Below are 5,851 nucleotides of genomic sequence, written 5' to 3'. Positions count from 1 at the left end.
GGACACAAGCGCACGGAAACATCACACACTGCACATGTGTACCTCCGAGGTTGTGTGGACAATTTCTGGGCTACATTTAAACGACAGCAGGAAGTTACTTCAATGAGAAACGAAGTGAGTGCGCTGGTAGTGCAGGTAACGGCCGCGCATAAAGTCAGTTAGGGTTTTAAGGCCAGTGACCGAGGTTGAAATCGTTTAAAATCACATCCCAGCAATAGCTTACGCAGGGTAAATTGTCCGGATCTTGAAGGCCATGCTTTTTGCTGACTACATGTGGCATAAGCGATTCAAAAGCAAGAATACTGCATGTAATTTATTTCTGCCCTAAACTATAGCACACAATATGAGCATGTCAATGTTTCTTCTTGTCTAGCAACATGTGTATGTAGTTCGGCCCAAAACGGCACAAGACCTGCTGTAGTGTGTATTCTTGTAGGAATCACGGAGGCCACAACAGCCGCACTATTATACAGACGGCGCTGGCAGCGCCGGTATTTTCGTATTCAACGCGACAGGTAGAATACGAAGGTACGGCGTGTTGTAATTGCTCCGTCTTCAACGGTTGTTGTGCGAGCTGCATCGATGTGTTTGTTTGATCGTGTGTTATTAGGTTTGCTGTAATGAAATGAGACGTAGTTCGCGAGCACGAAAGTGCCAGAAGATGGCTTGAGTCTCGCTGTAAGCACGCCGTATGCGTGGCGCGCCAGCTAAATGTGGACCAACGATTTTCATGCCGTGGAGTGCGTTCCCTTTGTCTCCGCTGGTTGTCGTGGAAAGCTTGGTGGACGGCGCAAAGAAGTAATGCGTATTATTAGCGTGCCTCAGCTCGTCCACTACCCAGCGGCTTGTTTGCTGCAAGTAACATCGCAGACGCATCACTGGAAACTTGGAGAGCGCCTTTCGACCTCGCCGTACTGTTGAAACGGTAAGCAATCGTGCTCGCCAACTACACGTGCGTTCATCCGTGTTGTGTGTGCTTCCCGTGTGTGTATAGAGTGCCTTGCGAACGTAGCAAGTGGAACAACCACGTCAACAGTGAACCCTGTGCTGATACTTGCTACGCGCTGGTTGTAAAAATTGTGTACGCAACTCTATTGCCACAGTGCGGAATTGATAATCCTGATAAGCGTTTGCTTCCGCTGAGAAAAGTTTCGGAAATCGTGTTCACCTTGTGCAGCTGTGCGTGAGCTCCCGCCTGTCTGCTAAAGTTGCATAGTAACGACCCGTCTACCTCTTCATCGATTCTTTCTTCAATGACGTTTCCTCACTTATAAATGCTTCGACGTTGTGCACAATCTGCTTACGAGGTTTTTGGCTAACGAACAGTTCTAGGGAAAAAATGTAAGCCAATCACAGCTTGCTACTAGTACAGCTTTATTTCCAAGACAAGATGTGTTGACATAACTGACTTAACTAAACATGACAGGGGAACGTTGCCTATACTAAGTAATGGAAAAAACATTAAGATTAGATTGTAATCTGCTGCTGCGGCGCGTCCAAAACTTTATTTGATGTAGAGGTCCCTATTGTCATGACATTCGATAATTTCAAGCATTTGATCTCTTTCCACATTAGTGCAGACATTGTTTTCATGACCCTTTTAGGTGCTGATTGCAGGTTTTCACGATATCACAGCTTTATTGTGCCACTGCTATAAGCTAACATAGACCTCATTTTGTAGTGGCGAGGCCGTGACCCACAACATAAACTACAAGATCGAGGAGCCCCCAGAAATGCAGACCCTGTGGATATATGGCTGCAGCAGCATGGCGTGTGATCTGGATGGTCATGTCAGGTGTGTATGAAATGTATGTGTTCCAAAAAGGGGGCTTGGTGTCATCCATGGTGAATTTTGTCAACACATTCCATACTGCAGCTTACTAAAGAGACTAAATATTTATGCAACCTTATTGAACTTGCTACCTATTTGTGTGCATAGTGTTCTGTATAAAACTATACCTAACCTTTCCTGATGTTTAGTATTTCTTTTGCATAAGTTGCTTACCTGCAAGTTAAATATAATTTTTGCTTTGTACGTAGTGTATTTATGACTTTTTATTGTGGTTTTATTCTTTGAAAACTATTTCCTATGCTGTACTCCTTATTTGCATAATTTTTTTTGTTTGTGCTACAATCTCGTGCAGTTTTCTGTGCATGTAGGAATTCGAAGTGTAGTGGACTAAATATGTCACAGGTCTAAGCACGTAGTGTGCACACCTTTGTTTATCATTGATATCTTTACAGTTACTTCTCTGTTCCCTTAGTAACAGCCACTGTGAAATACACATTTGGTGAGCTTTAATTTCTTAAAAATTAATATGATAGTCAGTATTTACTATGCTGCATTTACTTCAGTAGTACATAGGCACAGATTGATATGGATACCTTGTGACCTACACAGGATGCCTTTTTTGTTTGTTGCATTAAAAATGGCGGCTCACCCACATGTCTTACTATATATGTGGTATGCCTCATCGATTTCACTTGTCAATTTTTACAGTGGGTGAAAACAGATGAACGATTGTAATCCAACATGAAGCCCCGTTGTGGAAATGTACGGCCAAGTTGGATGACCATACTGGTCTTTTGAATGAAATATGGTGGTCTCTTATACACATACGATACCGGCCAGTTTGCCCTATGTACACTTGACCATATGTGAAAGGGATACAGTACGCTGCCTGTGACACACACGCCAATTTTGGTGGTATCTTTCACCGAGCAAGCCTCCCTTGCCTGCTTGCCTTTCTCAATTCTCTTGCACACTGCTGTGCATATAGGCACCCCGACAAGAAAGGCTTGCTTAGATACCACTAAATTTGTCTTGTGTCTGTCAGAGGTAGTGTAGTCTATTCTTGTGATCATGTGTATATTTGGTCAAATGTACATGCAGCAGATTGGCCGGTGCCTCAACACGTGCCTAAGACAGCACCATAATTCACTCCCCGGATCAGTATGCTTGTCCCACTTGACCATGCACCGATGGGACTGGGGCTGCACGCCAGATTTAGACTGTTCATCAGTTTTGTTCAGCTGCGGCAACCAATTGACCAACAAATTCGCTGAGGAATGCCACATAAAAAGACTGGGTCACAATCTGTTTACTGAATTGTCTGCAACCTTCGTAGGAACAAATTTGTTTGTTGCAACTAGTTTTAGGCACGTTATTTCTTGTTAAATTTTCTGCTTGACCTACAGAGCAGTTATGCAATCAATTTTCAAAGAGACATGATTAGTATAATTTTTGTTTTCTGTTTTTCACATGCCATGTTGCAAGAAGGACCCTTTTTAATTAAAACTGAATTAACTTTTCAATTGCAATTGGGACGTCTTATCATTGCGTTTAGGATACATATCAGTGTACACACCTGTACTAGATTAGAAACTAATTGTTTCAATAACTCAAAAAGCACGAATATACTGTGTCCATTGTATCTGACAGTGACACTGCGACTGTGTTCCAAATACCACTAATTGGCAGTTATCCATCATAATTCGCGAAAACAACTTAAAACATTATTGTTCCCCATACAATGGATACTTACATGCATCATCATGATTGCTCAAGCTCCATGTGAGAAATTTATTATTGGCATATTAAGCATAGTACATACCAACTATGGCTAACAGCGGATGGAATATTAATTTTGTCTACCGCTCAGCAATAGAAGCCAGTAGGTCATTCCGTTCTTTTCAAAAAATTTGTTTCCTATGCACAGTGTGACGTCTGTATAGGACTCTTAGCTCATGGGTGTTCCTGCTTGCTTATCGTATAAATGGGGAATGTGTTGTCATTGCAAGATGAGATTAATGTGTGACTACGCTGTTGTCGTTTGAAGATGCTTTTTGTCATCAGCAATGATATTCTACTGCCAGGCACATTGGCCCAGTGCTGATGTCACAGTATCTTGGGAAAGTAAAGATATTGTCAAAAATGATTCTCAAAAGAACTGCCGCTGTTTGGCAGAGTGGTGGGGAGGTGGGGTGTTCTGCCACTTTTCTGTTATAATTTTTTTCTGTAATACTGAAATGAAACTTAGCATAATGCTACAACTATATAGATATTTGTGGCATGTTTGTGCCTGCTAATACATTATGGCTGAATGTTCATTACACGTTTTGAAAATTAATTTCAATTGTATTTTCCAGGCTCCAGCGTCGCCGTTACTGGACGGACCAAATGAGGCCAAAAACTAGCCTTTCCTCGCTCCTTTCCTGGGAAATGAAATAGCAGGTGATCATGTAGGAATGAACTTGCAACATGTGAGCAGTAGCCAAAGCTCCATACAGGTCATGCTGGTGGTGGAATGATAAGACAAACTGCAATATTTATTTGTTTACTTATTCACTTAATATTTATTTATTCATATCTCGTGAATACTGTGCAGTTTTTCAGCAAGGAATCAGATAAAATAAAGAAAGATCATTGCATCAAAGTAAACATGTTATTTGAAAAAGCATAATTCACGTAGCACAGTACCATGATACAACATTTTCAGACAACTAGTCTGCTTTTGATACGAATTCATGAAAACTGCAAATTTTGACGAAACAGAGCAGTAAGGTTAACAAATCTTACTCATAACTAAAAAATGAGATCACATTTCTGTTGGACCTAATACCATAATTTAATCTGGCAAATTAGAGATACCGTATGCTGCTCTAATATACAATCACTAATTTATGAGTAGATGTGCGAAACTCTCAAACATTGCAACAATTTCATGTAAGCTGTAAATTCATATATAAAGTTTGTTGACATTAGACATAGCAGATGGAGTCTGCAGAACTGTGATATCTCTTTCTGGCACAGAGACGGGGATTAGTAAGCTTCGTGGTGTTATTTTTCTTAAACCTGCCAAATAGTTCTTCCTGCAACAAGTTGAATTCTCAAATGCCACAAACTTCAAATTAGTGCTGTGGTTGTCTCAAAAGTATTTCTGTATTTTGGATGTATTTGAGTAGGAAAATTTACAGAATTAACGAACTTGTGCTAGTTCTTCTTTATTTTTTTACAGTTGCAAACTAAGTCCTTTTCCTTCAAGTTTTGCTATTTTCAGCAAATTTTAATAAATATTGATGGTTTTAATGTAAAACTATGATTTAAACATTTTTAAATGTATCAAACCTCATCAAATTTCATTCCATAGTTGCCGAGAAAAACTATTTTACTGTTTATGTGCATTACATAGGAGCTCCTGAGCTAAATCTCTTTTTTAGTCATTGCGTGTGTCGGTCTGGTTTGTATTTCTCACCCTAATTAGAATATTGGCTCTGATCTCAAAATTGTTTCCCTTACAACGAAATACAAGCTTTTAAACTTTGTACGATATATGCTGTACTGCTCTATGAAAACCACTGTTTGCCACATTTTTGCAGGGCCTGCCAGTGCTAATTTTACACATAAACATAGACTAATATGCTGTGTGGTTTCGGTATATGGTGTACTTATCTGTGAAAGCCATTATTTGCCACATTTTCGCAGCGACTGCCAGTGTTATTTTTGCACTTAAACAAACTAAAATGCTGTGTCGTTTCGTCAGGCTGACACAACACTGCAGTGCACATTCATATCAGTCTATTTTCTGGCTTTAGTATCCAACCGTTCAATGTGCACTGCTGGAACAGGCACTCCTTTTGCAGTTTTAATGGTATGGTTTCTTGTCCTAGTCAAGCCTGTTATTGCCAGGTGTCAACTGTAATCAAGTCTGCGACTGATTCTTTTACCTCATGTTTCGCGTGTTTGCACCACCAGCTTGACCTGAGAAGCATGTTGGCAGCTACAGTTTGTGTGTTGCAAGTTCTAGTCTGAAGCGTGTATGTATCTAGTCTGAAGTGCAGAAGTGCAATA

The 5,851-nt window shown here is 40.4% G+C and overlaps 1 long non-coding RNA gene across 2 annotated transcripts; it reads left to right on the top strand.

Annotated features, from left to right (window-relative positions):
- The first annotated feature begins 530 nt into the window (after positions 1-530).
- Positions 531-5,851, top strand: LOC142576456 (uncharacterized). Of its 2 annotated transcripts, none has more exons than XR_012826850.1 (3): positions 531-925; positions 1,682-1,795; positions 4,150-5,851. It is a non-coding gene; the product is annotated as an uncharacterized LOC142576456 (long non-coding RNA). The 2 variants fall into 2 exon arrangements; XR_012826851.1 differs by having other exon boundaries at positions 1,682-1,808.

Source organism: Dermacentor variabilis, chromosome 3 (genome assembly GCF_050947875.1).
Source record: "Dermacentor variabilis isolate Ectoservices chromosome 3, ASM5094787v1, whole genome shotgun sequence".
NCBI lineage: Eukaryota > Metazoa > Arthropoda > Arachnida > Ixodida > Ixodidae > Dermacentor > Dermacentor variabilis.
The sequence above is the reverse complement of the archived record's forward strand: the minus strand, read 5'-3'. Positions and strand labels throughout refer to the sequence as shown.